The sequence below is a fragment of the Rhineura floridana genome, chromosome 4 (genome assembly GCF_030035675.1).
Source record: "Rhineura floridana isolate rRhiFlo1 chromosome 4, rRhiFlo1.hap2, whole genome shotgun sequence".
NCBI classification, from domain to species: domain Eukaryota; kingdom Metazoa; phylum Chordata; class Lepidosauria; order Squamata; family Rhineuridae; genus Rhineura; species Rhineura floridana.
The window spans coordinates 99,574,070-99,598,865 of NC_084483.1; the positions used below are offsets into that span (position 1 = coordinate 99,574,070).

The following is a 24,796-nucleotide window of genomic DNA, read 5'->3' on the forward strand; positions in this document are numbered from 1 at the left end:
ACAGAATGAGATAAAATCTCTGATTAGCGCCCTGAAACCCGGCAAGGCTCCAGGCCAGTACTCTATCCCCCTTGAACTGCTGAAGTCACATCATGCCTGGTGGGCCCCCGTATTGGCTAACCTATTTACCCAGATTAACAACTCCGGCCACCTCCCCATGGCCTGGCTCGAGGCCATTCTCATACCAATCTTTAAGAAAGGAGCCAGAGACGACCCCTCAAATTACAGACCCATCAGCCTACTATTGATGGTGGGCAAGCTGTACGCCAGCTATCTAAATAGAAAACTGATCTGCTGGCTTGAGGAGAACGTTCTGGGCTGGGAGCAGGCAGGTTTTAGAAAAGGCAGTTCCACCCTTGACCATTGTATCTTATTAAATCACATGGCTGAAAAATATATGAGCCCCCTAGGAAACGGCCTCTTTGTCGCCTTTGTTGACCTTAAATCTGCTTTTGATGCCATCCCCAGAGACAAACTGTAGGCCAAACTTTTTCGAACTAACATGGACAGGAGACTCCTCTACCTTATCTACCGCCTCTACCAATCCACTTATCTTTGGGTTCGATGCGGTGCCGATGGAACCTTAACAAACTCCATCCCCGTTACCAAGGGGTCAGACAGGGCTGTGTTCTAGCCCCAGTACTATTTAACCTCTTCTTAAACGACCTGAGTACATGTTGCTATTCTCCTGCCTTTCATCCCCCCAAGGTGGCTGACCTGAAATGCCCTCTGCTGCTGTACGCAGATGATGCCACCCTCCTGTCCCTCTCCAAAATTGGCCTGAAATGGCTTTTCCGCACCTTTATGTCCTATTGTGCTACAAATTTTTTAACCATAAACTTTAACAAAGCCAAAATCTTGGTCTTCTCCCGACGCTCATCAGTGTCTGATTGGACAATTAATTGCCAGAAGATAGCCTAGGTTAGGCAATATAGATATCTCGGGGTCTTGTTTCACTTTTCTCTTTCCTGGTCTGCTCATATACGCTCAGCTGCCCAAACTGCCCGAAACACACTAAAAGCCATTCTTCATTTTTTTTTACACTAGGGGTGGGCAGTATATACCTGCTGCCATCCAGGTTCTCAATTCTAAGATCTTTCCCCAACTCCTTTATGGTGTTCCACTTTGGGCCCAGAGTTTTGACCCCAAGGTTGAATCAATCTTATCAACCTTTTTAAGATCAATTTTTGGTGTACCTCGATGTGTCCCGGCCACCGGCCTTCGCCTAGAGTCCGGACTGCCTTCACTTGAATCCCTTGCCTGGTCGTTAGCTTTCAGATATTGGACCAAATTAGCTTACACAAGCCCCGCCTCAGGACATTTACATCTCCTCTGGAAGGACGTCTTTTCCAGCACATGGTCAAAAACATTACTTGCCAAACTGGCCACACTAGGCTTCTCAGTGGACTTTCTATCCTCACTAGAGCCTGGATTAGCCAAACGGACCATCAAGACCTGGATTAAGGACGGCTATTTTCAAAATTCAGTGTCAGATGCTGCTAAAACCTGCTCCCCTACCCATTCCAATTTAAACTTCACATTTCCTAATCCTGCCACCTACCTGGAAATTCTGACTATTCCTAAATATCGTCTAGCCTTCTCCAGGGCTCGTTTTAACTCTTTTCTTCACTCTTAGAAGGCCGTTTCCAGGGTATACCTCTCGAACTCCGCCTATGCCCCTGTAGGAATGTAGACGTGGAATCACTGTCTCACGTTCTCTTTGTTTGTCCCTACTATAATGTTGAACGCCTTAGGTACCTAAATCCTATTATGAAAAACTTCCCTGGCAGGCCTGTCGACCGATTACTGAAACATTTTCTGGCCGGCACTGACAAGTTAACCACCCTATCTACTGCTAAGTTCATCTTTGCTGCCCAAATTATACGTAAGAAGATCTCTCTTAGCCAGTAATGTTTATTTTAATGCTGTATTAATATGAGCTCTATTTTATAACTTATATTCTTTTACCTCCTGTTAAATCAATTGTATATTGGGTCTATGACCACATAATAAAATTTGATTGATTGATTGATTGATTGTATATATGTATTAAGATTAGCAGATATTTCAAGGGATAGTCAATCCCTTAAAATAGGGGTTGTATTCTTGCCCCATGAAATCTCAGCTCCAAAGACCCGATCATAGAATTATAGAATCATAGAATAGTAGAGTTGGAAGGGGCCTTTAACATGGTCAAGTCCAACTCCCTGCTCAATGCAGAAATTCACCTTAAAACATACCCTGCAGATTTATTTATTTATTTATTTATTGTACTTATATACTGCCCCATAGCCAAAGCTCTCTGGGCGGTTTACAGTAGTAGTAGTAGTAGATTCCACAAATCTTATACAACACAATTCTTTCTTCTATCTGTTATATAACCCTTATCTTCCTTAGAGTATATACATTTTCTAAATGTCTAAATAATGTTCTAAATAACGTCTTATGTGCGTGAGCTAATAGTCTGATTACTGCATAAAGTTTTGATTTTTTGTATAGTGTCATGAATGGATAGTAAAGGCACACATACACTTCCTCCAGTTTTGAGCTCTAGTCCACCCACCCATAAACAGGTACCTGATAAATTTAGGATTGGAAGACTAAAATCTTTTATGTCTGGTGAATCAAACTGGTGGATCAGTCTGAAGGGCAATTTAGCTTTGGGTGATCTTTGGCTTATGCTGTATGTATGTATGTATGTATGTTGTATGTATGTATGGTTATGCGCATTAAAAAACTATTATAAGAAAACAAAGAATAATAGCTTTTGCATTTTGTTTCAAAAGGGTTAAGTTGTAGATGGAGTAATGCTTGTTACATATATGAATTTAACGTCCAGATTTGGGCCCGTTTATTCAAAGTTTAATGCAAACATCTGGCGGGCACCAGACTGGGGAAAGCTGGTGTAAGATAGACCAAAGATTCTGCAATGCTTCAGTCCATGTTCAAAAGCAGTATACAATGATTTGTGCCATCAATAATAATAATAATTGTTGTTATTATTATTATTTATTACATTTGTATGCCACCCCATCGCCAAAGCTCTCTGGGCTGTTTACAACAATTAAAAACATTAAAAAGAAATATACAAATATACAAATTTAAAAACACTTAAAAAAAAACAATTTAAAAACACATCCTAAAATGCCTGGGAGAAGAGGAAAGTCTTGACTTGGCGCCGAAAAGATAACAGTGTTGGCGCCAGGTGCACCTCGTCAGGAAGGTCATTCCATAATTTGGGGGCCACCACTGAGAAGGCCCTCTCCCTTGTTGCTAGTCTCCCAGCTTCCCTCAGAGTAGGCAGCCGGAGGAGGGCCTTGGGAGTTGAGTGTAGTGTATGGGTGGGTTCGTGTTGGGAATGGCGTCCCATTTGTCGCCTGCCCACTTGTGATGGAGCACAGGTCTTAAAGCCTTTGCAAGTCTCCCCATGGTCTCCTTTAATCCTCCAACAGTGAGGGCTGAAAGGAGGAACATCATGAAGACCCTTTGTAAGTCTTCCCGTGCTCCCCTTTTAAGCCTCTGGCACTGGAGGTTTAAAGGAGACTTGCAAAGCTGTGGAAGGGATTTTCACAGATGGGAGCCCCACCTGTCAATCATGTGATGTCATAATGGTATTTCGTGGTTGACGGGTGGCCCACAAGGCCTATCCTGATAAGGATATGGCCTGTGAAACGGAAAAACTTCCCCACCCTATTTCTGCACATAGTTCTAAGCTCCTGGTCTGAGTTTTTCTTTCTCAAGACAGAGCTTCAAAAGTCCACTCCCATTTTCATGGTGTAGCAACCTCTTGTGGTGGAGCAAATGGTTTGTCAGTTGTATGCGAATTCAGATGCAACAGCAAACTGCAGTTACCACAGACTTCCCAAGGCAAGCAGTCCAACACAAAGAGCTCCAGGGAAGGTGGGGGACGGGCTGCCCCAATGGTTGATGGTTTTGTCAGGAGCCGATGGTACATGTGCTTCCTACCTTGGGTCCCTGCTTTCTCTCAGGACACACAGGTCTTTCTTAAGAAGCCCCAGGGAAGCAGGTCCGTAGCCAGCCCAAAGGTTCAGGAGGCGGGAACCTGAAAAAGTAGAGAGGAAGAATTGTTTTCTGTAATATATATAATAATTTTTGTTTGTAAAAACAATTTGGGGGTCAGAAACATTAGAGGGGTTCCCCCTGGGTACAGACTTGCAGGGAAAGTGTGGAAGGGCATGGCCCAACAATTCTCTCAGGCCAAATGGATGGTATGTGTGCTCCCTGGCCTGGGCTCCCTCACTTCTGCCTTCCCTCAGGGCGGGCAGGTCTTTCTGAAGCATCCCAGGAAAAATGGGGGAGGGGCTGCCCAAGCAGTTCTCTACACGCATGCCACTTGCTAGGTTGGTGATTGGAGAGAAACTGTTTAGAAGGTGGAAGTAGACAGAGGTCTGGGGCTAGTAAGTTGCTGCTTTGGAGGCTCCAAGTGCATGCTGCTTGCTTTGGGGGGAACTGTTGCTGCTTTAGAAACTAGCACTGTCTGTCTAGGTACATGCCTACTCCTCTGTGACTTGTCCGTATTACAAAAAGTCTCCAGTATTCTCTCCTCACAAGGAGACTGACCTCATTAAAAGCTGCCCCAGTAATTTCACACTGTTTATGAAAGTAGAGAACATGAAAAAATAATGTGGAGTTTTCTGGAGAGAGTAGCAGAGAAAAGTATTTGCATCAGCAGAACACTAAAGAAGCCATATGGCATAAGGCAAGAGTGACACTCAGCAGCAAGCATCCAGAAGACATTTGATTAACAAGGCACACAAACACAAATTATTGAATGAAATTGTTTGTGGACTGCATCACCACAGGCATGATGGAATGTTTTCCAAAACACAACCATAGACATTGACAATGATAATAATAAACCTTCCTGGACATTGAGAAGCAGCAAACATCAGGGATTGCCTACTCGGACTTGTAAGCACCATGGTGCCCCATGTGTATTTTGTGTTTGTGGAAATGGAAGGCACTTCCTTTACCTCTGGAGGGGCTTTTCTGAAGGTTTGGAATGCTCAAGTATGCTCTGGGTGTGGGTGTGGGTGAGAGAGATGTGTGGTCTATACTGTTGCTGTTAACAAGCTGTGTGTGCGAGAGAGAGGGGTGTGGCCATCTTGTATATATTTTCCTGGTATTAGGGAATGCTTCCTGTTGTTATTAGACAGCAGCAGCAGCATTGCTATGTGTATTTGGGTGGGGGATCAATATTGTGTGATCTCCACTGTTAGGAATAGTAGGAGTCTACGGGTGACTCACTTTAATCTCCAGACTCCTAGCTTTCATTTCTTAAAAATATGGGAGGTTAGACATACCCGATACAGAGCAAGGAGGACTGTGCTCTAAGCCCACTCTCAAGGTCATGCCTTCTCCCCTTCAAGTCACCATGTGTTGTGCGCTGTTGTTTCAGCAGAGAGCCCAATGTGCAAGCTCCAGCTCATGGGTAGCAGTTTCACAAAATCAAGATATCTGATAATTTGCATGCCCTGATCACACAGAGCCACAACCTGATGCATTGGGCTTTCTGCTCATACACCCACGGTGACGAGCAACATGTTGTAATTGGGGCAGGGGACAAATGTGACGCTGAGGGGGGTGCTGGAGGCATGGCCTCCCTCCTTGTTCTACACACTTATGCCCTACACATAATGCATGAATAGGGCTTTAGTGTTATGGAAATCTTCATGGATGAAAATACTTACAAGCCCACCAGCTGTGGACAGATATGCACAGGTTGTCTCCATCTTTATGGCCACATGTTGTGGCATTAGTTGGATCTCCTAGTCTGCCTAGAAGAAAACCAAATACATTCTTACGTAAACTTGTATTTGTATAGATCAGGGGTGGAAAACCATTTAAAGACTGAGGGCTGCATGTGCTCATGGGCAATCTTCGGCTGGGGTCACGGTGGGGGTAGAGGCAAAAGTGAGTGGACCCACCTAGGCAACTCTGACCTTTTTATAAAAGGCTACATTCCAGCCATGGAAAAGGCAGAGGTTTCTAAAAGCATTTCTCTTTCTCCTCCAGCCAGGCAAGGAAGTGGGATTTTTACAGTTCAAGAACACATCAGCCAGCCAGATGAAAGCAATTGAGGAGAAGGGTGCGGAACAAGACCAGTGAGGGACGTAATCTGGGAAGTGTCCTGAGGGCCACTGAGAGAGGCTTGGGGGGCTGCATTTAGCCCCCAGGTCTGAGGCTCTTTGTGAAATGCTTGATTTTGACAGAGGCAAAGAAAATGACAGGTGCATGTCAAAATTAAATTGTGGCTTTTACTTTTGCTTGGAAGGAAAACAGTATGTAGTAATTGCCCTCAGCTGTGTTTCTAGGGAAGGAGCTGCTGTCATTCCTTCATCCTTCCTGTACGCAAAAGTTGGCTGTAGTGCAGGGGTAGGTGAACTTTTTTCAGCATCAGGGCCATATTGCCTCATGTCGAGGCTGCTGGCAGGGAGGAGTGGCGCCGGGAACCTGGCCTCCCAGCAGCAGTGTCACTGCCATGTGTGAGGGCGATGCAGTTTGTCTTGGCTTGGCTCCACAAGCGCTCCTGATCCCCCCCAGATCTCATCCCAGTCTTGCCCCCACAACATCCTGGTACGTGGCAGCTACACCACTACCAAGAGGCTAGGCTTGCGGCAGTGCTCCTCCTCACAGGCTGCTCCTGCCCTTATGGGCAACGTTCCAGGGGCCACATGCCATTGGTGGGAGGGGTCAAAGGCAAAAGTCGGTACGGCACTGGATGCTGCTCTTCTCTATATACAGTAGGCTACTTTCTCAGCCAGTTTAGAGGTTTCTACTCACATTGTAGTAAGAAGCATCACATTATATCTGTTTGGAAAGGAAACTAGGCCCATAGGTAAGGATTTGCTGGAGACAGAGGTCCCTTGACTCTCCAAGTTGCTCCCCAGGAACATTTATACAATACAAGCATCTCTCGGTGCCTTCTGTTTTAGAGTAGCTGGCCCTTTGGGGAAACCGCCACACATGATTTCTAAAAGTGTATGTGTCAACAGACAAATCACCCTATACGTCAAGCATTAGGGAGACTTTTATCAGGAGGCCTGGAAATCTACATAAGATGATCCTGCCTAACATGGGGCATATTTTTCAGGTGCTACATTTCCCCAACATTTCCCTCTTAGGCTGTGAACACATTAGTCACCAGAGCAGAGCATTTCCATTAGCTGCACCTGGAGGGGAACGGGCTGATCTGCCATCAGTTGTGAAATCTCTTTGAAGCTGATTTTTTAAAAACAACAACACTCAAGCTGCTCCTACTAGATTTTACAGTAAAGACGGGCAGGGTTTGACTAGTGTCATGTGCCCCTGTTTTCATAAGAGGTGGAGATGCACTGGAACCGGCAGAACACTGAGTGTGTTTCTACTAGGATTGCCAGGTGTCTGGTTTACTCCCAGAGACTTCAGTTTTTGGGAGTCCTCTCTCGGTCTCCATGTGAGTCAACTTAATGTCTGGACTCTTAGCTTTCAGTTTTTTAAAAAATTAAGTTTCTAGGTGGTCTGGTCTAACAGATATAAACTGAATTGTCAGCAACTACCCCCGCAACTTCTGTTACTTCTGCCTGCTCTAATCCCTGCCCATTCAGGTTGTTAGCCAATAAGTGAAGTCAAGGTTGTGATTGACAAGATTTGTTGACACACACCCCAGGCAATAGCTAAACTCACAGTTTCCTTTTCCTGCTTGACTTACATCAGGAATTCAGGAAATATATAGCTTTCATAAAGAGTACTTTCTCTGTACATGATTGGGACTTGCTTCTGAGTAAACATGCATAGGCTTGCACTACAACAGAAGATCACAGCAGGATCTTGGTAGGCATAAAAGTGTACATGCGGGTTTTTTTTAATTACTTGCAAAAATGACATATACATTTTATTTTTCAAATAACTTGAACAGAAGTTTTTAAAATTGTACACACTGCAGTGTTATAATTTTCTGATTAAGGAGTCAAACAAGTTTAAATTTTACTGGAAGAGGGCAGTTTATTTGTCTTATTTATAACCTGTTTTGAAAACCTTCGCAACATGAAGCTTTTCTGGGAGTAAAGCTGCAATGCTAATTCCACATACCTGGGAGCTAACCCCATTAAATTTAGTAGGACTTACTTTTGAGAGGATGTGATTAGGATTCTGCTGAAAATCAATGGGACTTTTGAGTGAACATAGAAAAGGTGTTATAAATCTTTCCTCCTCCAATCCTTTTTTTTAAAACAGTTAGGCAGGGCTTACTTAGGTATCACTGCTTTTATTTGGAAGGAAACTAATACTTAAAAAAAAAAGTTCTGCAATGGCCAACTGGTTTTGACAATAAACTATTATATGGGGTGTGTATTTTTACATCTCCAGTGTGTGTGTATATGGAGTCTTTCCAACAACCCTCTGAGATAGGGTTGGAAATCAAGGCAGCTCACAACAAGAAATAAAGCCATTTAAAATCCTATAACCATAAAACAAATATAAAATAGTTGCAAAACAGCATAACATGGCATGATTCTGAATTTACAATTGAGTGAGTGAAGTACCTTATCACTGAATTGCAGTCCTGTGCATGCTTCCCTGTCTGAGTAAGCCCCATTGAATACACTGGGACTTGCTTCTGAGTAAACATGCATAGGATTGCATTTTAAATATCTTTGCAGGTTGTGTAAATAATAACCATCTCCGACATTCATGCTTCTATAAATATTTCTTCATACTATGTCTTAATATGTATCTGATTTCACACTATGATTGTAAATTATTATTTACAAATGATTATTTCCTCTACATTTTAAGTGTGTCCTTCCTTAGGATGATCATGGTCCCCCTCTGTTGTTTTCACCCTGAGGGGCAGATTAGGCTGAGAGATCATGCGTAGCCCATGGTCAATCAGTAAACTTTGTAGCCTATTTCCATTTTAAAATTTAATTAAAATGATTTCTATTCAGGCAATGTTTATGAAGTAATGCAGATCTACATAATACACTTAAAGCACATCCAACTTGTATTTAAATCACATGACTTCGCCAAAAGAATCGTGGAAAGTGTAGTTTCCCCTTCATAGTTATAGTTCCCACCACCCTTAACAAACTCCCAGGATTCTGTGGTGGGATTCATGTGCTTCAAATGTATGTTGAATATGCTTTAAATGCATGGTATGGATCTGCCCTAGTGTGCTGTGCGTTCATTAGTGAAATGAAAAGAATGATTTTAAAAGCTACTTTTTTAAACAGGGCTGTAGCTCAGTGGTATGACATATACTTTGCATGCAAGGGTCCAAAGTTCAACCTCTGGAAGAGACTATTGCCTGGAATCCTGGAGAGCCAATGCATCAGTACTGAGCTAAATGGTATCAAATGGCCTGACTCGGTATAAAAGAGGAAAGAAACCCAAGGGCCACAGTGACTCCAAAATTTATTTATTGATGTTGTTTACAGGCCCTCCGTGGCACAGAGTGGTAAGTGGCGGTAACGCAGCCGAAGCTCTGCTCACAGCTGGAGTTCGATTCCAACGGAAGGAGGAAGTCGAATCTCCAGTAAAAGAGGTCGAGGTCCACTCAGCCTTCCATCCTTCCATGGTCGGTAAAATGAGTACCCGGCATATGCTGGGGGGTAAAGAAATGCCGGGGAAGGAACTGGCAATCCCACCCCATATATATGGTCTGCCTAGTAAACGTCGCAAGACGTCATCCTAAGAGTCGGAAACGACTCGCACTATAAGTGCGGGGACACCTTTACCTTTATGTTATTTACAACATTTATATACAGCTGTATTGTAAAAAAAACCCTCAACTTAGTTGTTAGAAGGAATTAAAACAATAAAATTATTCTCAAAAACAGTTAAAGACAGGTATTTAAAAACATTCAAAATAATAAAACCAACAATGAGTTAAAAACAGAAAAAAACCATAATAGCTTATACATGCTTGGGTAGGCTTGACTAAACAAAAATGTTTTAGGAAGTGCCAAAATGAGTACAATGAAGGCGCCTACCTAATGTCAATAGGCAGGGAGTTCCAAAGCGTAGTACTGCCACAGTAAAGGGCTGATTTCTTACAAGAGCAGAACAAGTACTATGTTGCACGCGTAACATGGAAAGCACACCTTGATCTTGGCCTTGTAGCAAATCGGCAACCAGTGCAGATTTCAGAGCAGAGGTGTTATGTTCTGATAGTGTCTCACTCATGTTAGCAATCGTGCTGCAGCATTCTGCACTAAATGCAGCCCATGGGTCAGGTTGTGCTGCATGGGGATTTCTGTGACCTTGGCTGACTGGATGCCAGAATATTTTGGTTTTTGGTTAGGAATGCTGACTAGTTGCTTGATGCTGAGTTTTCTGCCTTACTCATAGGAATTTTGTTGTGGTTGGTATGGTATTGAATTTAGGAAATCATCGTCTTTTGTTTTTCTTTTCCATTTGCGTTTCATTTATTTATTTATTATCCTATTTATATACCTCTTATTTTTAAATAAAACTCTAAGTGGTGTACAGCATAAGTCAAACATCTTAAAACAGTAGATACAAAAAACTTCAATTGATAAAATACAATTAACTGAACAAAACATCCTCTTTGGTATCAACATATAGTATAGACATTGCATATAAAATTAAGTACAAGAAATACAAGAAAAAGATCATAACATAGTAGACTAAGCAAAGTATCACCTAGCCTTAAAAATGAAAAACAAGTTTAAAAACAAGGATATTTTGAAACACAGTAGATTAAACAAAATCAGCTTTTTTAAAATGATAATGTAATAAAGCAAAACAATTAAAACAGCTGATCCCCTTTATTACTAAATTTCATCTAACTACAGTTGAAAATAGATATCATTTAGTTTACTCAAACACACCCTTACAAGATCAATACTCGTGTTCAAACATATCAAGATTCTAAACTAACACAATCAATCATACTATTTTAACACTTGAAGTCAAGCACTCACATAATTCAACCTCACATCCTAAAAGAAGCACACTCACATATCCATACCTTGACAACCACTCAAGGCTACATACACACAGCCAAATAATGCACACACACACACTGAAGAAAACATTCATACCAAACCCTCCCCCTTGTCTCTCACTCAAGGGGGCAGAAACTATCCCCACCAGGCTCTCATCCTGGAGGTATAGAAACCACTTTTCCCAACACAGTAAGCAATGACACAGAAACCATTCGCGTATCACATTTCAATCTAAAGAGGGGCAGGCTTTCAATCACAACATTTTGTCAGTTTGCCCATCTCTCTCCAGCACTTGTGGTGATGATTTTTCTTGTCATTTGCATGATGGTTTGTTTCTTGCCCAATAGTGGTAATAGAGAATTCACATACTGGGAAGTGTGGCTGCAATTGCTGTTGTTCCCAATCTACTGCCTGTGAAGGTAGACCGAACCATGTGTGTTTTCTCTCTGTCGGTTATTACTCATTGGAATTGTGTTGGCTGTCAAAGTGAGTTTTATAGCAGCCCATAGAGTAGGCAGGAAAGAGTAGAGAATCTTCTTAACTCTTACTCATTTCTCAGACCTTTCTCTTCAGTGAAGGGTCAAGTCTGTAAAGAAGTTTGGAGCAGCCATGTTAAAAGGCAGGCAGGGCATTCTGGGCAGGAGGTTGCCAACACTGCTTCGATATGGATATCATTGCAGAGGACCTTTAGTTAAGCCTTACCAACAGCACAATCCTAATAGTATGTACTCAGAAGTAAGTCCTGGTGAGTTCTGCGGGGTTTGTTTAAGTGTATTTAGAATTGCAGCCTTCAGGGGCATCCATCTTTACTCCTCAGTGCCCCCATCTAACATCTCCACAACACTAGGCTTTCTTCCTACAGTGTCCTTCTGGTGACTGACCTGGCCTGAGGGCACTTAAACCTTTCTTGCTGAAAGCAAGTAAACTAGATTAAATGTTCCTTACCCAGGCTCTCTAAGCAGATGAGAAGGAATGATCCCATCACTTCTGCTGGAATTGGAAACACCCTCATTTAGCTAAGATTTCTATCTTAATTTCTAACCAGAGAATTCTTTTTGTTTGAGTGGTATGCTGCGAGCAACTGTTGTTGATGATTAATATATCATTTTTAATGACAAGGACCTGTCATGAACTTGTCAGAATGGTTCAATGTAACATGGCTCTAATGCAGGGAATTGTGGGGATTTCATCTTGTGCAGAGATGGGCCTCTGAATGGAAAAATCCCAGTTTCATTTCTCAGCTGCAGTTAATTAGGAGACCTGAGAAAAGATGCCTGTTTATCTGATGAGAGCCTAGTACTAAGGTCAAACAGGCCTGAGAACAGAGAGGAGGATGGACCTGTTAGGTGCGAAAACTGGAGAAGCCTCAAGCAGCATTACCTCACTAGGAAGCCCTGTGATTGGCTAAAGGAGTATGGTCTGTTGCTAGGAATTTATCCTTAAGTATAGGGGGTGAAACCTATAGCCTTTGTTCCCCTGGGTTCCATCTAGATGGGTGGTTACCTGAGTGGGGTTCCGCTGCCTTTTATTACCCAAGCTATGCCCCTCTGGGGAGAGGTGAGACTTTCAACAAGTACCTCTTCAAGTAAGTAGAATAGGTTAGTTAGTTTTGTTATTTTGGATTGTGTCTGAACTCTCTGATGTATGTTATCTAAGCCCCTGTTTGGGTATGGGTTTTAAGGAACTGTTTTGCTGCTATTAATTGTGCACTTATATTTTATTCAATAAAGCTACATATTATTTACCCATGTGTATTCTTTGCAGGAGGGGAAACTTGGCTGTGAATCTGGCACCTTGGCCACTGACTACCGTGTTTTGGGGTTGCTTGGGGCTCCCGGATGAGGAGTGCCTGTTTGGCTCTTGTCTTTGGGAATCCCTGGCAGAACTATTTCTGGGTTCTGGGTTGGTTAAGGGGTGGTGGCAGTCAACCTACTACCTTGCAGGGTTGTTGTTGGTTTGCTCAACCTTGGCAGGGAGGGATAGTTTGCCAGGATCAATTGCCCTGGGTTGGGAATTGGGTCCTGTGGATGCACCTAGTGCCTGTTGGGTGGCACTAGGGCATGACAGGGCCGACCCCAATGACATCACTAGGGCCCGCATTACTAGATATGTGATCAGGGGTCACAGAGATACTGTCTCCCAGGAATCTTTGCAGGCATTTTCCAAATTCTGCTTCATTGAGATGAATCAAAGATTAAAAAACCCCAATATTTGATTCCTTACAGCAGCAAATGATTTCCCATAGAGAAATTCTTTCTTACATAGGCCTCAGCAGCAAAGCCTTCAAAAGAATTCTGCCTCTTCTAGCAGTAGAGGTGATAGAATAACAGACAGCTAAGAGAAGTCATAAAGCTGACATAAATTTTTAATATCCTAAAACTTACATAGTGGTCAGGATATTATGATAGCATAAAAGAGACATAAGGAAAGAAATTTCAAATGAGGATTCTTTGCAAAGCAGAACTAGTTGATGCCTTTGTTCAAGGTAGATCAATGGATTTAAACATATCAGGTTTAAATCAGTTTTTACCTAAGTAGGCACATAATGTGAATCTAAAACCTACATCACTAACAATGGTGATTCTGAATGCAAATGGAAATGGACTGCCTTCAAGTCTATCCTGACTTATGGCGACCCTATGAATAGGGTTTTCATGGTAAGCGGTATTCAAAGAGGATTTACCATTGCCTTCCTCTGAGGCTGAGGGGCAGTGACTGGCCCAAGGTCACCCAGTGAGCTTCATGGCTGTGATGACATGTGTGAAAACAGTTTGAAACGAGAGGTTTCAGTTCTAAATGCTTTCCGGATCTTTAATTTTCTAAAAATTTTCAGGATGTGTATTTTGCAGATTCATGTCATATGTACTCGGTTATGATGGTTAAATCAATTTTTGTTGCCAATCTAATGTACTACAGTTATATTAAGTCATTATGTGAAGCGGTGTCCAGAAGGAAAATATCAATTAGTTGATAAAATATTAATTCAGAGGGTGTTTTGCATGGAGAGAGTAACAAAATACTCACCAGATATTTGATTTAAATGATGTAAATGCCTTTGGGAGACTATTGCGACAACCACTTAGTTTTTATACTGATACTGCTTTTAAAAGCTTGAGTGAATTGTGCAGAAAATGGATAGGATCTGTTGTCACCACAAGTACAATAGCTTCTATTCTCTCTCTTTCTCTTTCTCTCTTATGGACACACATATGCACACACATTCTGAACTGCTTGGAAATCAGTTTTGTATGAATGAGTCTGGAGTCCTGGTTTCCATGGATACCCCAGTGGCATGTCACTTCATCAACAAGGCCTAGGCTCCAGGGGGCTGCAAGGCTTTAATTTTCTCTAGTATATTATGGAGGGGGGTGAAAAGGTTGAGAAATGGGAATAGTATTTTTTTCTTTGCATGGAATGAGATCATCCTAGGATTCCTTCCTGCTCTTCTTTAGTTTTACTCTTAATTTGTCTATTTTTAAAATAAGAAATAAACAGGGCACCCCACCCAGCCAAAAAAAACAACAACAGCACTGGGAAAAAACCTGTATTCCCTGCCCCTCCTGAAGCTATATGTTAATTGAATTTATTTCCCTGCGTTGTTTTTACTGACAGTCTTTTTTGAGGTAGGTCTCACAGCTAGTCATTTTCAATTTTATTATTTGTGGCATGCAATTTTTTTATATTTTACTGATTTTAATTGCAAGCTGCTTCAAATCTCAGATGAAATGAGATAATTCTACAGAGAATCTAACCTTGAAAATTATATTTCTCTCATTATTCATCCCAGAAATCTGTGTCAAATTTATTTTTATTAATTTCAAAGCACTTTTATTGGTCAATGTGATATGATGGTGAAGACAGCCTTTTGTGTTTCTAATGGGAGGTTATGCTCTATTTCTATTTTGGGTGCACTAACAGTTGCATCTGAAACTGCAGTTTGATGTAAAATCAGATTGATTACAATACGTTGCTACTTAAGCAATGACTCTAGCTGTTGGAAAAAATAAACATGGCCTGTCCAAGATGCTTGTTTTCAGCCTGCTATGCTTAAACTACTCCACTTAAGGAAAGGTGGACATGGTCAATGACAAATATAGAGCATACCTAGAATTTTGCTAGAATATATTTCACCTCCCACTGTTTCATCTTGTGCAAATTGAGAAACTCCTCATGTCCATTGGAGACTATTCTGCAGAATAGTCAGTGCCATTATTCCACAATTGTTTTGGGAAATTTTTAAGTGTAAATTATGCAAAGTGTTGCTTTACTTCACATATTCGCGGAAACAGAAGCAAATGAAAATGACTTACTATAGGAAACGTCACTAAAATTGCAAAGTAAATCAAATATGTGACCATCTGAACTATATCTACTGTCTAAATATTGTTGCTTCCTGCCTCCTAAAACAAGATCAGAACAGCACATGTCTTGTTTCTGTTATTTGGGCTGATTGCAGGTGTTGCCACCACTCCCCATAAGCTCAGAGGCACATGTTACCAAATTCTTCCAAGCTACACAGGAAGTGGATTGGACTGTGAAAGGCCAACCCAAATTGTGTTTACATTTTGACAAATTTGTGGAGCAGTACAATATCTCAGAGAAGAGGTTTCCTGCCCCCCTGGTGCATTCACTATAGCTACCCAATTTCCCTGCTTTTAAAAGTTTGATAGAAATATCTGTTGGCTATAGGTATGTTCTTAAATTGCAAGGTGTTTTTTTTTTTCCTATTAGTAAATTTCTCTACTTTTTAATCCAGGAGGTAAGAAAGGGGATCCTGTGCAAGTTTGCTGAGAATGGATTCATCATTTTCATGCTTGTTGAATTCAGTTGGATTTATTCCCTGCAATCATGCTTAGTAGTGAAACTGACCATGGGGGGATGGGGAGGGAAGGAGGAAGAAGGGCAGGGATAGGGGAAGAGGAGGGATGGAAGGGCAGAGGAGAGGAGGGGGATGGGAGCAGGCAGAAGGGAGAGGGGAGGAGGAGAGCAGGTTTGATCATTTGCATGCTTATTAAGTTCAATGGGATTTACTCCCATGCAATCATGCTTAGAATAGATAAAACTGACAGAGGAGGAGGGGACAGGAGAGGGAAGGAGGGAGGGAGGGGAAGGAGGGGAAGGGGGTTGGAAGGGGAGGGGGAGAGGAGGGCAGATTTGATCATTTGCATGCTTTTTGAGTTCAGTGGGATTTACTCCTGTACAATCATGCTTAGGAAAGGTGAAACTGACCTGGGGAAGGGACAGGGAGGGATGGGGAAGAGAGAGGGGAGGGGGGAGGAGAATGGATGGGTGGGCACTGGGCAGAGGGGAAGCCCCTATCCTTTCCAAAAGGAAAACATTGTGAACAGTATAATTGTTTTTCAGGGCTTCCCCCACATTTTTATTATACAGCAGTCCCATGTAGTCTCCCACCCAAATTTAAACCAGGGGCCACATCCACACCAGATCTTTATTTCACTTCAGGCAGTCATGGCTTACCCCAAAGAATCCTGGGAAGTGTAGTTTGTGAAGGATGCTGAGAGCTGCTAGGAGACGCCCTATTACCCTCACAGAGCTACAAACTCCAGAAGATGGGCTGACTGTTAAAACATTCTAGCCACTGAAGCTCTGTCAGGGGAATAGGAGTCTCCTAACAACTCTCAGGACCCTTCACAAACTACACTTTTCAGGATTCTTTGGGGGAAACTGTGACTGTCTAAAGTGAAATAAAGGTCTGGCCTGGGTGTGGCCACCTGATTAGCCAAGCCAAACAGCTGCAAGTCTGGCTTTTAGAACACTGACAGTTCTTACTGAGCATGCCCAACACTATAATGGACTTGAATATTAAATTTCTTAAATTAATTAAAAATCAGCCTTGCAGTTTTTAAACCTTTGGACTGCAGAAGATGAAGGTCAGAGTATGTGGCATAGTCAGTAATAGGATTACAGGTACACTCTGAACATGGCTGATTTTTAATTAATTTCAATTAATTTCAATTAATTATGAAACCACTGACAGAAAAATGTCCAAAAGGGGTCTGGTTTCCCTCCTCTCTTTTTACACTTTGAACTCTCAATTCTCTCTGAGTGTTTTGTGTATCACCATGAAAATTTAGAGGGTTGTTAAGGAAGTGTTTCTAAGTTCAGGACTATAAGTTTTTGTAAGGTTTTGTTTTGAAATGAGCTTATGGGAAGCAGCAGAATGACATGGGGGTATTTTCAATTTAATATAGCGGAATGCAAAAAATCCATGCTGGCTATAGTATACAGCCACTCTTGTGGCTGTATAATTTAAAGCTCAGTCTGAAGATGACTGCCACAGGAAAATTTGAACTCTGGTTTAACTGAGTATCTTGCCTGAGACCTGCATGGGGCTGTCTGGGTTTTTATTGGAACTTCATTTCACTTTACCTTTGTACTGCTGAGGCCATTGCTCAAAACAGTTAAAATATTTCCTTTCAAATTCTGAAGCCCATTTATCAGCCATAAGAGGCAAACATGATGTTAGGAGCTCTGGGATTATTCCTCATACCATGTAGTTTCTACTAGTAAAATCCCTTGAACAATGTGGGGAACTTGTTGCTCTCAAGATGCTGTTGTACTCCAAATACCATCAGCCCCAGCCAGCATGGGCAGTGGTCAAGAATGATGTGAGTTGTAGTCTAGCAACATCTGGTGGCCTACAGTTTCCTCATCTGTGCTCTAGAAATGCTACTGAAGAGTTGCAGAAATTATGATAGCAGCATAGCTAGCAGATATTGTTCAGAGACCTGAATCTTTTCATGGATTGTGATCAGGCCTTCTTATTCAGGCTAATATTTTGTAGTTAAGATGAAGCTGGGATATAGTTGAAGGTTTGCTTTTTAAAATGAAGATTCAGCACTGTGGTTGTTTATTATTTTTTCTGGACACCTGGATTTTTCTGTTGAGCCCTGTAGGAGTCTAAAATCTACCTTGGCAGATAGGCATCTTTAAAAAAAATTGCCAATGGTAAAAGAAGACAAGGTTCAAGTGCCTTGAAGAGTTGCACGGAAGAATGAATTTCTGAAAGTAGCACTGCACTTCATGGAGGGATAAAGAAAGTGTCATTTGCTGAAATTCTCTTTTTTACCCAACAACATTACAGAAGTCCTGCCCTTGACTGATCTCTTCATCCTACTGAATAGCCAAAAGAAATGAGGTCAAGGAATGAGGTCAAGGCATTGCAGAAGTCAAGCATGAAATATCCCAGGCAACAGCAAGGCACCTGTCAAGGAAGTCATACTCTAATAACGAGGAAGAAAATACATTAAAAAACAAAAAAATTCAGGAGCCCAAAAGAAACAAAAAAGGAATAAGAGTAACAATGAAAATAGAATACATTTCTGTATGTATATATTATGTTAGTTTAAGCACAAGTTAAAATTTTAGAATGGGGTCACCATTGTGATGAACATGGGCAACAGATGCCCACCAACACTTCTGGTGCCTGCACAAGGCTTCAGTAAATGCCTCCTCAAAAATTAACATTATGTGAGAAATTGTTTCATCTTATTTAGTTCCTGTTTGAACTGGCTTAGCCTCTCCTACATTGAACAAGTCCCTTTAAATATGTCCACATTTCAGTGGTGCCATGACTGGACATCCACCTTTCCCCCCCTTCTGAACAGAGGGCATGTGCCAAAAACTCTCTGTGAGTGAGTTTGATGGGTGGTTGATGTAGGTCCCTTTTGCCCCATTGATGGGGGGCATGTCCACACCATTTTGTAGTCCTGTCTCTTTTCCTGCTCTGTGGCAGTCATTTTGTGTGTTACGTAGTCATGATGTGACTGGAGCCCACAGAACTCCCTCAAAATTTCAGCGGTGCCTACTGGCCCCAAAAGGGTTCCACCCCCAATCATTTCCTTCATGCCACCTTTGCTACAGTTATCATGTTCATGTTTTATGTTAATAATGACATTCTTGATCTCAGATTAAGCAATGTCATTTGCAGTTAGAGTTTTGGATTCTGTAAGGATGCACCCACTTCATCTTCATACTGAAGATCTACTCAGGGCAATAGGAAAATCAAGAGGTTAGCTTGTGCAGTCAGGAGGCACTTCTACTCATACAAGGGTGGGTTTCTGATTCCTTTCAATCCTATAGCTACCACAACATGTCCTATGCTGATCTAGATTGCCCAATGCTCAGGAGCAACTTTTTCAAGGTGCAAGGGGCTGTAGTGAGGAAAGGGTACAAAAACCCTATTAGGTACGTGGAACTCTGTGGTTCTCTGGATCCCACCCACTGTGGTATTTTTATTTTGTTGATGATTGAGAGTTTCTTGATCATCTTGGGAGCTATCTGAGTGCCTCATATTGAGGCAGAAATGTGGAATATAAATGTTTTATGAAGATGATTGATAATACTATTGCATTCTGAAAGTCCATGTAGGAAAATGGCCACCGACATATCTCAGACAGAAAAAAGAACAAAGAAATTTATTTTGGCAAGGCCTAACTGTTGGCAGTTACAGCTGTGCATGTAATACGTTTGTATACCATAAGAACACAAGAAGAGCCTTGCTGGATAAGACCAAAAACCCTTCTATTCCAGTATCCTGTTTTCCACATGGCCAACAAGATATCTATGGGAAGCCCTTAGGCAAGAAAAATCTTCTCAAAACGGTTTGCAAACACATATTAGCATGAAATAAAATTCACTTTAAAAACCTTATAGAACAAAACAATATTATAAATAATACTAAAAGCTTACATTAAAATATTTTTATAATGTGTATTCCACTTTTTCATGTGAACTGCCCAAGGTGGCTCACAATAAATTACACAAATCAATCATTAAAATAACAATATATCAAATAAGGGCAGATAAAAACAAACAGCAGCCAGTTAAAAATCATATTAGGATGTAAAGGAAAACATAGACCACCAAAGCTTTTAGGGCTCTGCGCGATCTAAATAAATATGAAAACTAAGTTTTTCACTTTCACCAAGTGGTGAGATGTTCCTATCAGCCTTTATGGTAGGAGGGAGGCACCTGTGGCCCTCTAGATGTGTTGGACTACAACGTCTATTGTCCATGATCATTGGCCATGCTGCCCAACAATATCTAGAGGGTCACAGGTCCCCCAATTCTTCTTCATGGGATCACAAAACACTGGAGATTTATTGCATCTTCTTCTTTTTTAAAAATGCTCTTATTTGGTGCTTGTAGTATATATTACAGTATATTAAAATGAAGTCCCAATATTTGCTTTATTTTTGTCAGCTGGAAAAGGTAGGAAAAAAAGATATCAGCTCTGTATCACCATCAAGTGGCAAGAGAAGGAACATTTGTGTGACAAGCAGATATTTAGCACTGTATCTGTTCAACCGCCTAAAGTGTTTCCGACTGAGGAAGAAAGGTGGGATATAAATGTTTTTTCAAAATGATGAAGATGGCAATTAGACTATGCTTCCCCCTTCTTCCAAAATGGCACAAACATTAAAATGAATAGAAAGCACCACTCAACACATCATAAGTAAAGCCCACTATTCTCACAGCAAGACAAATTACCTCACTCCATTTAGGAAAATTCAAGACAGACAAAAAGAAGTACTTCATACACTTAAAACTATGGAATTCAGTTCAGTTTATTGTATTTGACTAAAAGCCATCACAACCCAAAAGAATATATATATACAGAAACAAGGTGCAGAAAAAATCAAGTTAACGAGTCCCTGTACAGTCCACTGCGATTGCTCTCAAGGTATTTGCACGGATATGTTTTGCTGCCTTAGCGAACAAAGCTGTTTTGTATGTAACATATGGGTCACAATCTGACAGTAACCAACATACTTTCACATAGGAAGTCTCACCCCATAAGGCTGTTAAAATCTGACCCAGGAATCTCTCTCTAGGGGTCTGATATAGGTGGCAGAGTAATAGGTAATAAGAAATATCCTCTATCTCTCCCCCACCACAAATACAGAGCCGTAGGTTTCTTGGGACTCGCCTATATCTTCCATCCAAAAAGGCCGAAGGCATAGTTTGAAAACATAGTTCTGTAAGTGCAACTCTCGGAGAGGGAAAAGTAAGCATTTGTAAGTATTGGGCTCTTTCGTGGTTTGATTTCAGCAAACAATACCAATGAGAGAAATTTGATGATTTGATTAGATCTAAGTCCTGATTGTTATCTATCCTATATAACTAATCTCTCAGTTTAATTTGGAACCCAAGATGGCGACAGGGTAAGAGTGTTTGGACTCCGTTCCTGTTGTTTGTTTATTTTTATTATTATTTTATTATTTTACCAACTCAACAGCTATTCTGTTAGCTATCAACATTGATAAGAGACTTTTATTTTCACTGTATTTTTTACTGTTTGAACGGAGCCAAGATATGAGGAAGTGAAGAAGCGAGGAAGCGTGGGAGCTACTCGACTTTTCACTAATTAAACTTTGACTGGAGCAAACAAAGCCCTATTTAATTCTTCAGATAACTTAAGATAATTTCTACAATAACATTATGGTTTTGACAAGAAGCGAAAGGAGAGCCCTGGGAGACCTACCTCAAAGTTCTCTGTTTATTAAGAAACAAAACAAGAAGACTATACAGAAGAAAAAGAATGCTATCAACAAAAATAATTCTCAAGAGCCTCCGACAGCATTTTCACATCAAGCTGAGCTAAAGCCAGCAGATTTAAGGGGACAGATGCAAATTACACAGTTCTGCACTACACCTAAGGAGAAAACCCACTTAAAGGAGCCTCAAAATACATCTCACATATCTAATACAAATTATGATTGGTCCATCACGAATATTTCTGATAAGAATTACAAAATCTTCTTTGATGAGAGAGCACCTAACCTGGCAGAGGAATTAGCTACTGCGGCTTTACTTACCAAAGAACATCTTCTACAATACGTTAAAGCTGATTCCCAATTCTCCAACCCCACACCTCCTTGGAACCCTGCAGAAGCGGATGCATCCAGCAAACCAGAAGAACGAAACAGTCACCCTCCTCTGAGGAGATCAAGTTCTCCCTTTGAAGTAAAGAGCCAGTCCAGAAAATTGAACGCCTTTTCTGCCCCATGTGAGGCGTCTGACTCAACCAAAGGAAAACCTCAGACAGTGGAAGAGGCTGACTTGAAAAGTACACAGGCAACTTCAACCAAAATACCAGAAGAAATTGGACCAACGATCACAGGTTGGCTTTTTATGCTTGCTCTCGATTTGGATGCAATGAAGAACTCTCTCGAAGAAACTAATCGTCTTTTAACAGCGGTTCTTAATATACTGAATATTAAAGAGAGATCACCATTAACCTTTACCACTAGACCCTCTAGTAAGAAACAAATAGGGGACAATAGCGATTTTTAAAAAATCAATCCAGCTCCAATGAACTTAAAAAACAAGTGCAAGCCAACAAAAAACAAAAATAAAATCAAAAAATCAAGCAATGTTAAAAGTAATAAGAATCGTAAAGAAAGGAAAATGAATTTCAAGAAACTATTCAAGCTTCTGGAACAAAACACAACGGCAAATAATCAAAAAAGTGCTGACCTTTTGCCTCGAAAGAATGGTAAGAAAGAAAAGACAAATCCAACTGTTAATCCCCCTAAAGGAAGCAATGCTTCTCTGGACTTAGCTCCAAATTCTCAGACCACGGCCCAACCAATAAATAATGACTCTTTTAATATCTCTATGAGCTTCCAAAATGGTGCTCGTGACCCCTCAGAATATCTTCAAGACCCTTGGACCGATATCTTGTTGAGACAATCACCAGTACGGACTCAGATGAGCAATCAATGGACTTTAGTTTTAGATCCACATCAGTTAGTTTTTGAAAACTTCCCTAAACCGATGGGCTGCCTGCAACAACAACAGCATATCGCGCATTTCTGCGATCTATTACAACCAAGGGTATCAATATGTCCTAATGATGTAGTACAGATAAGATATCTATATTACAACGGACATAAAGCTCAGGCTGTGGTCCGTTTTCCTTCCCAATCTGTAGCAAATAAGATACTAGCAGCTAGATCAACTTTAGCCATTTTTGGTATCAATATTTCAAGATATTTTGAAAACAAAGGCCCTCCCTTAACCCTTTTCCCAAACTCATCCCCTCAATTAATCACATCCAATGATAGAAGTTTACATAGACTTTACAGCCCGAAGGCTGTTGCACCAGCCCCATATGAACCCCTAATTACTTTTACATCAGAAAGAGAAGATTATCCTTCCACTAAGGACTTATATCCCTCGTCACATGGGAAACATAAACCTTTTATTTACAAAGAGCTCTCATTACTTGATACATTCGGTGCTTTACCACAATCATCTCAAAAGGAGATAATTACCAGATTAGACTTCTTAAAAAAGTGCCTTACTGAGTTAAGGCTCCAGAATGTAAAATCAACCCATTCGGAAATGTTAAAGTTAATAACAACTCCAAAATCACTGGTAAAGCCATTAAATCCAACTCAATATAGATCGATGGATGGTTCATTAGGAATTCAATATGATAGAGTAATACCAAATCAGATTGCCCCAACTGGATCAAATGAGAGGGGTATAGTGGAGAATCTTTCCCCTCCTCCTAGTTATTTTGATAATAATTTGGAAAACTCTCCCCGATATGAACTCGCTAGGCATGCGAAAATCGATCCCCTGGGGAAGTGGGAAAGCATGCGCTTTTTGGAGGTATATGAAATAGGGACACCAACCCCCCCTCTAGAACTTAAAGAGGTGGAACCTCTATATAACAGCCAGCCAGGTGTTCTTCGGCCCCATAAGTGGCTTGACCCCACAAATGGCAGTATAGCCCATCCATCTCTGTTCGACGAGATTACGGACTTGTGACAGATCCCCATTTTATCATGGAACGTCAATGGATGGGTAAATAAGAAAGATGACTTAGATTTTCTAGATTTCTTGGGCAAATATAAAATTATTTGCTTACAAGAAACTTGGATCATCTCTGCTGAAGATCAACTTCTTCCTAACTATCAATCTTTCTTAACGCCGGCCGTAAAACCCTTAGGGAAAGGTCGCCCAAAAGGAGGCTTAGTAACTTTAATATCAAGTATGTACTCATCCAAAGTAAACATTCTACCAACTCCTTTATCCCATACAATATTGGCACTCAGGATTAGGGATATAATGGATGAGAACCTGATTTGCATCAATGTCTATATTCCTCCAATAGAAACCCTAATTTTAGAGGATAACAATGTGTGGGTTAAACTGAATGAAACCCTTAATCAGTTCGAAGATTTATATCCAAATGATTCCCTACTGTTAAGTGGGGATTTTAACGCTAGAATTGGGGACCCACGGCAGATCAGTATCAATGCATCGAACTGGGCTCCTGAGGGTCAAAATACCAATCAGTTCAGATCTCTTCAAGACCATAAGACAAACAAACAGGGCCCGCATCTATTAGAATTAGTGTCAGCACACTCCTTAGAAATATTAAACGGTTCCCCAATAGATTCTTCCCATGGCTCCGCTACCTACAGATCTGTACTGGGGACAAGCTTAATTGATTATATGATCACATCTCAAACATTGCTGCCAGCTATTGCTGATTTCAAAGTTGTATATAGACCTGAGCGTGATAATTTCCCTCTTCATTTAAATCTAATGCATTTTAATTCTGTTAAGTCTCCACCACCCCACATGGAATCCCCTAGTCCATTGAGAAGGATTCTCTGGTCTGAGAATAGGAAGAATCAGATAACATTCCAACTTAGCTCTAACCCATTTCAATTGATACACCAGGGAATATTAGATGGATCACTCGATCCAATACTGGCATTTCAGGACATTCTTTCTTTGCTAAAACCCTTCCTGACTCGGAAATCTCCAGTAACAAAGAGACC

General features: G+C 41.1%; 1 protein-coding gene across 17 annotated transcripts in view; it reads right to left on the minus strand.

Moving 5' to 3' along the window:
* Nucleotides 1-24,796, minus strand: part of MTCL3 (MTCL family member 3) — a 95,473-nt gene that overhangs the window by 63,873 nt on the left and 6,804 nt on the right. For 14 of the 17 annotated variants that reach the window (XR_009762259.1, XR_009762244.1, XR_009762257.1 and 11 more), the window contains 2 exons: nt 5,712-5,798; nt 3,967-4,063 (listed from right to left, as the gene is read on the minus strand). The gene's annotated coding sequence lies outside the window, so the exon portion shown is untranslated. Of the gene's footprint in view, nt 1-3,966; nt 4,064-5,711; nt 5,799-21,811; nt 22,266-22,472; nt 22,580-24,796 lie in introns of those variants that run through there. The other 3 variants (XR_009762254.1, XR_009762253.1, XR_009762256.1) reach the window with 3 other exon arrangements.